Source organism: Dermacentor albipictus, chromosome 7 (assembly GCF_038994185.2).
Source record: "Dermacentor albipictus isolate Rhodes 1998 colony chromosome 7, USDA_Dalb.pri_finalv2, whole genome shotgun sequence".
In the NCBI taxonomy this organism is placed as follows: Eukaryota; Metazoa; Arthropoda; class Arachnida; order Ixodida; family Ixodidae; genus Dermacentor; species Dermacentor albipictus.
In genome coordinates, this window is record NC_091827.1 from 5,537,067 (window position 1) to 5,549,296 (window position 12,230).

The window sequence follows — 12,230 nt, forward strand, 5'->3', positions numbered from 1 at the left end:
GAGAAAACATAAAACATCAGGGCAAGTGCAGATATTTGATAAGAGTATTGTGGTATTTTTTATGTGCGATGATGTGGCGACTACGCCAAATGACTAGACCATCCTTGTTATGCTGGTGCCTACATGGTGACACTACTTGAATGTTTGCTAATTCTGTTAGTGTGGGAAGTATTTGTTATTATAATCACCTTCGTCTTTTTTCATACTAGTATATCAGAGATGTTGAGATACCCAGAACTAGAAAGGCCTATGTTTCCAATTTGTTTCCTTAGAGAATGATAAAAAAAGAAGTCGTAGATTCTCCTGAAAGTTGAAACGTCGATTGCGACAGATATACGAAGTATAGCTGTCGCAATAGACAGCTATACGAAGTAAGGATAGTAGTTTTACCGGCTCTATAAGTTCGTAAACATTCGCCTACTAATTAAATTAACAAGCACGGTGTCACGCAAGCACAAGCAAACAGAAATACATCTCATTAGATGAACTCGGACACAAGCTGTCAAAACCCTGGCGTGAGGAAGAGCGTTAGCAGCAGCGAGCGGATTGACCTTCGTGCTGCCTCTCGCTTCAACGCGAAGCGGCGAAAACAGAGCACACGAAGCTATCAGCCCTCGGGGCCTCTAGAATACATCGCAGATCACTCTCGAGATAGTGCTCGCGCAGTCGCGCTCAGCCACGTCGTACGCATCGCCGCAAGAGTGGGCGCCCCCTCTTCTCGCCGATGCCTTGCGCGCGGTGGAAGACGGCGTGCTTCCTCCCCGCTTTCCTCCCCTACGCGCACAATATCAATCCACCATCCTCGGCTCACCTTCGCACGCTTTCACTCGCACCTAGAACATACGGCGCGTGGCCATGGTGTTATCGCATTTGCACTTTATACGGAACATCACGGCGACCAAGAAACTGGAAATGCGCCTGCATGGAGTGCCCATAAAATTGATGTTGCAGCAAAATGTGCGCAATTGGCTATCAAGTGATATTTATTCACAGCCACGTGATATTATTAAGATATTATGTTGAGATACTAAAGAGACGAGCCGCCGTGAGAACGACGATGAAGTGGGTCTCTGCCCTTAGCACGAGCGAATGTCGGCCTGGCGCTCTGGCTCCAGTCCAGTGTAAATAGCCCGTAAATAGCCACTTCCATCTGTGTCTTTCTACACGTAACATTCTGGTGGAGGTGAGCAGCCCCCGTCCTCGCCACGGAACCATAGAGGAAACTCCGGAGTGATCGGTACATCGTGCTTGTCACCATGCCTCCCGGTGACGAGACCGCCTCTGCAACGGCTGGTCCGACTGCTCCAATGGTCACGGTTGCCCAACATCGCGACCCTGTTGTGTTCTCTGGCCTGGAAAGACAGGACGTTGACGAATGGATCAAGCTATATGAAAATGCCAGCGCTTATAACAGGTGGGACCCAACCATTATGCTCGCCAATGTCATCTTTTATCTTGGCGACACCCCATGCGTGTGGCACCAGACGCATGACGACGAGATAACCAGTTGGGACAGTTTCATAGAAAAGCTACGGGAACTGTTCGGCGACCCCATTGGCAGCAAGGTTGCCGCGAGAAAGGCTCTTGCGTCTCGTGTTGAGACATCTACAGAGCCGTACGTTTCATACATCCTCGACGTCTTGGCTTTATGCCGCAAAGCTGACGATGCTATGTCTGAAGCAGATAAAGTGTCACATGTTCTAAAAGGCATCGCCGACGACGCTTTTAATTTGCTTGTTTTCGGCAACGTCTCGACAATCGACGCCACCATTAAAGAATGCCGTCGCGTTGAACAAGCTAAGAGCCGCGGTATCACACACCACATCACGCGACTACCCAACACTGCTGCTACGTCGACATGTGAGGGTCGACCGCGTCCGGCCACCACCTGTGATGAAGTCACCCGTATTGTTCGCCGCGAGCTCGAGGCCGCCTGTTCGCCAGCTTTCTTCGCGACGCCTCCCGATCCGCCAGCAACCACGATTGCGATGATTCAGGCCGTAGTCAGACAGGAATTTGAGAACATGGGTCTGAACACCATGTGTTCAATGTCTCAACCCAGCGTTCCCCAGTTCTCTACCGGCCCTCCTCGTCCTCGGCAGTCCTTTTCTGCCATATCTCGCCGCAATCCGTCCGAATGGCGTACCCCTGATGACAGGCCGATCTGCTTCCACTGCTGTCGCACTGCTGTCGCTGTCCACTGCTGTCGCTCGTCACTGCCGCAACCGATTGCCACCACCTCCTCGGACATACGCCGCCACTTATTCCCGCACCTTTGGGCCTTCTGTTCCCTATGCCACCCGCCATGAACCCACTGCCGCTGATGCGCCTGCTCCGAACCTTCGCTACAGCCGCTCGCCGTCACCTCGACGCCATCAGTCTCGTTCGCCCCAACTCCGCCGCTTCTCTTCGCCGCCTATCGCCTCCCGGACCCAGCCGGAAAACTAGGCACTGCAGCTTCTGGAGGTGAAGCTGCCTTGTCGACCCTGCCCTCAAATCCTCTGCTCACGTTACCTACGAACCAAAACCTTCTTGACGTTGACGGCTATCCTGTCACTGCACTCATTGATGCAGGCGCACATCTTTCTATTATGAGTGCTGCCTTCCGACGACGACTCAAAAAGCTCTTCAGCCCAGCGTCGGCACGCTTCGTCCGCACTGAGGATGGCGGTATCTGTGCCTATCGTCGGCATGTGTACGGCACGTGTCAGCATCGCCGGCCGCCACACTCCCGTCCTCTTCAACGTGATTGCTCATTGCCCCCCCGCCCCCCCCCCCCGACCTCATTCTCGGCCTCGACTTTCTCTCCGCGCATTCTGCCCTTATTGACTGATCTGCCAGTACCCTTCGCCTTGAGTTGCCGATTCTCGCAGAACCTTCTGACGCACCCCAGTGCCGCTTACGCCCCATCGGCTTTCTTCGCCTGCGGCCAAAGCCAATAGCCTTTATTGAACTGTTGTCTTCCCCACCAGTTCCTGATGGCGAGTACCTCGTCACTCCTCTGCCCGACATTCCACTACATTATGACGTTACCGTGCCTCAAACTATACTTACTATTACTGCGAACCGCACTCGCATACCTATCTTTAACTTTGGATTGGCAAAGCAAATTCTACCGCAAGGTATTTGCCTTGCCAACGTTGATTGTCTCCGCGACCATCATGTGGCAGCGTTACCTACCGATGGTTCTTGCGAGCTTCGCAGGCCCAGTGGCGTAGCAACAGGGGGGGGGCCGGGGGGCCGTGGGCCCCGGGTGCAAGGGGCCAGCAGGGGGGGGGGGTGTCATATATGCGCCTGAAGACACCCTTTCCGCCGGCTACACTCGAGGGGGGGGGGGTGACAGAAGACCTATGGGCCCCGGGTGCCAGACGACCTAGTTACGCCACTGCGCAGGCCCCTCGCGTCAGCCTCGTGCGCAGATCCCAACATAAAGAAAATGGTTGCGACGGACCTGTCCTCTGCGCAGGCTGAAGACCTTTGCCAACTATTATCGCCCTACCGAGATATTTTCGACTTCGACGATCGCCCTTTAGGCCGGACGCCCGCGGTCAAGCATCGGATTCGTGCTGGCCATGCTACGCCTATTCACCGACGACCGTATCGAGTTTCTGCGTCGGAACGTCGAGTAATTCAAAGTGAAGTGAACAAAATGCTAGATAAAAACATCATTGAGCCTTCTTCGAGTCCCTGGGCGTCCCATGTGGTGTTGGTTAAGAAGGACGGCACATGGCGCTTCTGTGTAGACTACCATCATCTGAACAACATTACTAAGAAGGATGTTTACCCGCTCCCACGTATAGACGACGCCCTTGACTGCCTCCACGGTTCCAGCTATTTTTCTTCTATTGATCTTCGTTCTGGATACTGGCAGATTGCTGTTAACGATATGGACAGAGAAAAAACGGCGTTGATGACACCTGATGGCCTATACCAATTTAAAGGAATGCCGTTTGGATTATCTTCGAGCGTATGATAGACTCCTTGCTCCAAGGTTTCAAATTGTCCACATGCCCCTGCTACCTCGACGACGTCATCGTCTTCTCGTCAACGTTCGACACTCACCTTGAGCGTCTAACAACTATACTTGATGTGTTTCGAAAGGCGAAGCTGCAACTTAACTGGTCCAAATGTCGTTTCGGCCACCGTCAAATTGCTCTTCTGGGCCATCTCGTTGACGCTTCCGGAGTACAGCCTGATCCCGACAAAACTCGCGCTGTCCGAGACTTTCCGGTTCCGAAGACAGCCGCAGACGTCCGAAGTTTTGTAGGTCTATGCTCGTACTTTCGTCGTTTTGTTCCAGATTTTGCGACAATTGCTAGACCCCTCACTAATCTTTTGAAGAAAGGCGTACAATTCTCGTGGGGCACTTCAGAAGCCGCCGCCTTCTCTCGTCTCGTCACTCTTCTAACCTCACCACCCATTCTCGCCCATTTCGACCCTGATGCCCCTACATAATTGCGTGCAGATGCCAGCGGTCATGGTGTAGGTGCCGTCTTAGCCCAGCGTCAGCGTGGCCACGATCGCGTTGTTGCTTATGCGAGCCGCCTCCTAGCACCATCGGAGCGCAACTATTCCATCACCGAACGAGAATGCCTTGCTGTTGTCTGGGCGGTTGCGAAGTTCCGTCCTTACCTTTGCGGTCGCCCTTTTTTCATAGTCACTGACCATCATGCTCTCATGGCTCTCATCGCTAAAAGATCCTACAGGCTGGCTTGGTCGATGGGCTTTGAGGCTACAAGAATTTTCATATTCCGTGGTCTACAAGTCTGGCCGCCTGCACCAAGACGCTGACAGCATGTCGCGTTACCCTGTTGACGACCCTGATTCCTCCAATATTACCAGTGCTGCTTGCGTATGCTCTGTATCACAGCTGCTTCATTTCGCCGACGAGCAACGTCGTCACGCCTACATCACAGCACTCATCGACCGTTTTGAACACTCTCCCGCCGATGCCACTCTACGCCTTTTCCTCCTCCGCGACGGTACTCTGTACCGTCGTAACCTTCATCCGGACGGCTCTGAGTCCCCCCCACCCCCCCTCCTACTTGTCATACCTAAACACCTCCGCTCAACCGTTCTAGAAGAGCTTCACGACGCACCAACGGCAGGACACCTCGGCATATCTGGAACCTATGATCGTGTACGTCGCCGTTTTTTCTGGCCGGGCCTTGCCCTTTCTATACGACGTTACGTCAGCTCTTGTGAATTTTGCCAACGACGCAAGAAGCCTTCCCAGCACCCCGCTGGTTGCCTGCAGCTGCTCGACATCCCTGCCAAGCCCTTCCATAGTGTCGGCTTAGACCTTCTCGGCCCATTTCCGGAATCTACATCAAGAAACAAGTGGGTTGGCAGTCGCGGCGGACTACGCGACTCGCTGCGCCGTTACCCGCGCTCTTCCGACCAGCTGCGCAAGTGATGTTGCGGACTTTCTCCTACATATCATTTTGATGCATGGTGCTCTGCGTCAATTGCTAACACACTGTGGCCGTACGTTTTTGGCCAAAGTCATTGACGATATCATGCGTGCCTGCTCAATACAGTATCAATTTACGACCACCTACCACCCTCAAACGAGTGGCCTCACTGAGCGTTTGAACCGCACCCTTACAGACGTGCTATCCAAATACGTTTCAGACGACCACCCTGACTGGGACCTGGCTCTACCTGACATTACCTTTGCGTACAACTCTTCCCGTCTCGAAACTGCTGGCTTTTCCCCGTTTTACCTCTTGTATGGCCGAGAACCGACGCTACCACTGGACACTGTGCTCCCGTCCACCAGAGTTTCAATTAGCGATTACGCCCGTGATGAAATCGCCCATGCTGACCATGCTCGCCAACTTGCGCGCTCTCGTCTACAAGTGTCTCAAGACAAACAGAAGCAACGCGACGACCTCCGTCACCGCGATGTCCATTTCGTGCCCGGCACTCTCGTGTTGCTTTGGTCACCATCGCGTTAAGTTGGCCTTTGTGAGAAACTGCTTTCCTGTTATACAGGGCCATATCGCGTGCTCCGCCAAGTGGCCGATGTAACCTATGAAATTGTTCTAGCCACGCCCACTACGTCCTCCGCTGTGACAACCAGTGACACTGTCCACGTCGCCCGGCTCAAGCCCTGCAACTATCCACGTGCCTTGGATATTTAACAGCACCGTGATGGCGCTTTTGCTGCCGGGGGGTAGTATTACGATATTATCGGGAGATACTCAGGAGACGAGCCGCTGCGAGAACGACGACGAAGTGGGTCTCTGCCCTTAGCGCGAGCGAATGTCGGCCTGGCGCTCTGGCTCCAGTTGAGTGTAAATAGCCTGTAAATATAGCCTCTTCCATCTGTCTCTTTCTACACGTAACAATATATACCGCGTTAGTGTGGTTGTTCCTTGTTATTGACATTTCATCAGCAATTCAACGCTCTTTCTTCCTTCTATACGCTGATGACTTAAAGCAATTTAAGATTGTCGACAGTGTTCACGACTGCGCTAACCTCCAAAAATACATTTATTTTCTCTCGAACTGGTACCCATGTCTATAAGCTATTCTTAGTTGCTTCCAATACTACATATGGTATACGTATACGCAGAAAAGGGACAAAAGGTTAAGGTCGCGTTTAGGGGACAAAAAAGGTCAAGTTTATAAATAATTTGTCACGTTGGGCCGCGTCGGTTTCGTTTTTCGCCACTATGTGCCATAGGCGATTTTCGATTAAGTATATTGAACTGACAAAATGAAAAAGAAATGGCTGGTATAACACGCACACGGGCGACAAACTCGCGTACATCGCATACGACTGTAAATAAACTTTCAGTGCTTCTTTCCTGTGTGCATGTCTCTTGTCATTTGCACTGGTCGCAATTTTGGACCTAAACCATGTCGCCCAGCTTCTAACTCGAAATGAATTGTGACTTCATTTTAGATACAAGCGCTCGAGTAATAAAAGGTTTTAAAAAATTCTGGCGTATTTCGTGCCAACACAACTATGTATATATGTAATATTTTATGATTATAAGGCACATCGTAGTGGGGCACTCGGGATTGATTTTTACCACCGGCAGTAAGCCTAAAAGGAGGAGCGTATTTTGCATTTCACCCTCATCGAAATGTGGCCGCCGTGTCTACGATCGAACCCATGAACTCGACTTCAGCCGGACAAAGCCATAGCCGCTAAGCTACCACGCGAATGGCAGCTTAGTAGGCATGGCTTAGGGGCTGTATACCTTGGTGACTCTTCCCTCAATATCGAGAGAAGGCGGCCTAGCTTGTGGTAACAAATTGTCGCCTGGGTATAGCATGGCTTCAGGCAGCCCGCGCTCGACGTTCGTGGCAGCGCCGACGAAGATGCGTTCATTGACTTACACCCAAACGAATGAACGCGTCAAAACACTTAATTTTACAGACGCTATTAATGGGCAACAAACTACGAAGACACATTCCTTGCCTTGCGCGCAGTGGGTGGTGTCCAAAACCCGACATCTATGACGTGTTTCTGGCTCCCGCAATCGCTTCTGCCGAATGTAACCAGCAAGAACATAGCCTTCAATATCTGCAGCTGTTTATAAAGATCGAGAGTGCCACCACTAGCGCTTGGATTTCGACACCACCTCTAAATACCTAATAACTAAAGCCGCAGCTTCAGTAATATCGCAAAACAACTATTTCGGCTCTCATTCCCTCGCGGATACTGGCGTGGTTTAAACGCTGATTCACATTTACAAAAACACCAAGGCGTTGATTAATCCACATGTATTTCTCGACTGCTAAGCGCATCCCTGGCGATTTGCCGCGATCACGTGGGAACTAGAGAAACCTTATACAGTTTCAGCGCCCGTTTCTGGTTTCTATGCCGCAGAGAGGCACCTGTTAGTGATGCTTCATGGCAACCCGCCTCGGATCTTTCGTGAGATAGCGGTGCATCGACGGCAAAGAGTTCAACGGATAGGTAGCGCCGCCAGAGGAAGTGCATGACCTCCTGAGCGAGTAACAAACGCGTTACCGTCCTATAGCCACGCAGACTGGGACTACTTCGCCAACCACGAGCTACTTGCCCATCTTGCGATTACTTTCATTGTTCCGGCAGCGCTCATCAGGCTTAGCTTCCTGTGGTCGCCTAGTTTGATTATTCGGATGTTTTGTGGCATTAAGTAAAGAACACTAAATCGCAATTATAGACTACTCTTGAGGACCTCTCAATCTGGGTTTATTTTTGGCGATAAAAAGACCGAATCTGATGAGTAAAGATGAACGCCAAACTTCTCTTGGGTGTCGCTTCCTGTAACCTCGGTGCCAGTGACGTCTTTCTGACGTCCCGCAATTCGCTGCTTTTGTGTCTATATGCCCCATTGTGCAGGGAAAGGTCCTGTACAGTTGCCTGTTAGACTGTTCACTTTCAAGCTTTACAAAACTGGCGACCACATGAACCCTGGAGCGGCGAACGTACAGTACGCTGCCAGAACGCGTGACATCGCGGAAGACAGCCGGTGCGACACGCGGGCGGTGGTGTCGCAACTTTCTCTTCGCAGGGGTGGCATGTGTGCCGCTTTGGGGTGTTAGTGTTACATAAATAGCAGCAAAAAGGATGCGCAAACTGAACACGGACAGAACAAAGGCAGGCATACACGCTCGAAATGCACTACATCAAACAGTTAAACTTGTCGCCCGCTTCCGGCAAGCCGATGACGCCGAAGACACCGGGGTGGCTATTGTATACGGCGATGCCAGTACACACTTCTTCGCCCACATCTACCAGAGATAGAACCAAACCTGCTCATATGCGGCCAGCCCCGCGGTACCTTGCTGAAATCACTGCCGTTCGCGATGGCCCGACCTCATTGCTGCGTTTTGCTGAAACCGCCTCATATATATCCATATCGTCATTCGCAAGGACTCGACGCAGACGATCCACGAAATTCGCAGAGTAACTAGTTCACCGCTCGCTGATTCCATTCACCATTTTGCCACAGCAACAACAACGTCCGCCCTGATACGCTTCCCGTGCGTCTCTACCCTCCAACATCCTGGCGTATTCGGCTAGCCGCCTTCGCACCATGCTTCGCCCACTCACACATTTTGCCCGAAGACTCAACGACCCGCCTGCTCCAGCAGAAGGAAACCACTGGCGCACTACACGAGTACTTATGGCCCCGTGTAGACTTCCTCAGTGCATGTGAAAGCAGCGGGGCAAGCCGCGCACTGACGAGACGAGGTTAGCCTTTAGGAACATAAACAAAATGAAGAAAGCAGTCTCCAAACAAATAACATTGAAGAGGTTGCATTGACGATCAGCTAGGTGCGAGAAATGTTCGCGTGACACGTTACACAATTGATTCAAGAAGAGTTTTGGTGTTTAGTGACTCGCGATCTGCGCTTTAAGCCTTCTCGAGAGGACTTGTTGCGGAACCGGCTAACAGACTGCTACAGGGAGGGATATCACTTCAACCTACAACAAAATCACCAAGCACTATTACTTAGGGCGCAGGGCATTCCCGCTGCCACATCCTAAATTAAATAGGCGACAGGCGGTTACATTCCGCAGGCGGTTACATTAAGGCTTCTGCAGACACGAACGTACCCTCACCCGGTCATCATGAATAAAATTAATCCGGACTGCGGGGTTTCAGTCTATTGTAGTAAGTGTGGGGGTTTGCTCGATTTAGAACACATGCTGTGGCGCTGCTTGGCGTTGGCCGGTGATGGTTCTCGAGGTGAACAGTGGTGGCAGCGGATGCTGCACAGTGAAGTGCTGGCGGACCAACTCAGGGCTGCCCAGAGGGCCCGTGTGACGGCAGAGGGGCTCGGCCTCTCTGTACCGACGTGAGAGCGGCCCGCATCAGTCCCAGACTGATCCCTCAGGACCTAAATAAAGTTCTTCGTACCATACCATACGTGGCAGCGGGACAGGCGGACTGTATTGCTGGGTATGTGCACGATCAGAGCGTTCGCTTTGCCTTTGCGGGCCGCTTCTGCGCGCGCGCTTGTGTAGCTGCTATGAAATTTCCTTTACGAGCCTTTCAATAGTCACCACCACAGTGATTCGTTCTGTTGAAGATCTTGTAATACGAGGATGCTGGCGCTACAAAGAATCAACGTCACAAAAAAAAGAAGGCGATGAATGTGATTGATGCGACGACAGTAATGTGTTAGCATTTATTTATATTTATTTATTTATTTATTTATTTATTTATTTATTTATTTATTTACAATACTGCCAGTCCCATATCGAGAAAATAGCAGATGGGCATATGAGTTCACATACAACGCATGTTTTATATTACGAACGGTAAAAACATCTAAACATGTGCAACAGTTTTTCGATACGGATAAACGTCAAACAGGTTCGATGCGCATATTTACAACAGTAATACTATTGATAAAAAATAAAAATAAATAAAAATGAAGTCACATAAATAGTGCACTTCAGGGTGCATGTCAGTGAAGATTATTACAATGTTACAAAAACAAAGAAAGAAACAAAGGAAGTAAAAAATTGGCTATCGTTCAGAAAAATTGAAGTTTTGACGATTATAAGTACATAAAAACTATGTTTTGCTAACTGCTTAATACATATTCCAATAACTTAACAAAATCAGACTGCAATATTGTGTTAGTTATAGATACTTCTAGGTAATTCCACTCGCGAACAACACGAGGAAAAAGGAGAACTGAAAAGCATCGTTGTTACAAAGGCACTCATTTAGTGCATACGGATGAATATGGCGAACTGTGCGGCATTTTAGAAAAAAATAACGTATGCAGAAGCATCGATTTTTAGTCCATTGCGTAGTATTTGATGCATAAATTTTAGACGAGCTCGTTTTGCTCGACGAACCAAAGTTGCAGGCCCTGACTGTGTTAAAAGAGTAGGTGAATCACTGCGCCGGTATTTTCTGTGGACGAACCTAAATGCTTCTCTCTGGATGCTTTCCAGTTTAGATATGTTAGTTTTAGTGCACGGGAACCATGCGACATTAGCACACTCAAGGAAAAGTTGCAAAAATGTAGTGTAAGTTAAAAGTTTGAAGTTAGTTGGTGCCAGCCGCAAACACTCTGAGAAGAGAAAAGAGTTTTCGTAATGCACAAGAAGTAATGTTGTTATTATGGATGCCCAGTTAAGGTCGGACGTTATTGTTAAACCGAGATGCTTGTGCTGTTGAACTCTAGTACAAGGCTGCCGTTAAGTGTGCAGGCAAAAGCTATGGGTGCTTTTTTTCTCGTTACTGCCATGCAAACCGTTTTGTTTTTATTAATGGCCAGTTATGGCACCATTCGGTTATTTTTGATAGTGCGTGTTATTGACCAGAGTAACCCCGTGATTACGCATTTCTCCATATATTATGCAGTCGTCTGCAAAGAGTTTAATATTACAGTCAATGTTATTTGTAATGCCATTTATAAAAATAAAAATAACAGCTGACCCATTACTAAGCCCTGTGGGACCCCTGATGTAACCAGCACAGGAGCAGATGGGATGTTTTCGATGACGACAAAGGGTGATCTGTGAGATAAGTTTTTTTATCAGTGCAGTAATGGGTCCATTGCCAATCACAGCTGTAATTTTGGCAGTTAGTTTGGTATGGTACACACAATTAAACCCTATCCTGAAATCTAGTAAAAGTAGGTCAGTTTGATTACAATTATTATTACTTAAAGAAAGATCGTGTACCACCTCTGTTAGCTGTGCGACTGTCGAAAAACCTCTCCCAAAACCATGTTAGACATCTACTGAAATTTTTATTCGAAATATGTGGTCAAGTGCTTGAGAATAATGTGTTCCAAAATTTTTCATTTGGAAAAATTGGATGCGCTTTGTAGACGATCACGAGGAAGAAGACGGGGCAGGCACAAGTGCGCCTGTCCTGTCTTCTTCCTTGTGATCGTCTACGAAGCGCATCCAATTTTTCCAAATACAAAGAACCAACTTGCCCAACAACGCATCCTGCTAAAATTTTACATCATGTGCTGGTGAGTGAAATTGGCCTGTAGTTAGATGGTACGTTAGTATCACCTGACTTGTGAATCCTTACAATTTCGGCAATTTTCCGATCTTCAGGTACGTCTGACGTCGAAAGTGACTTGCGGTAAATAATGCCAAGATATTTACTATTACTTTCAGCATATTGTGATAGGGATAAGATTAGTTTTTCATTAGTTTTTCCTTGTAGAAGGCGCCGCGTACAGCGTTGCTTTTAACTATGCATCACATAGACCGCAAACGCAGTCATTAACGCGAATATCGG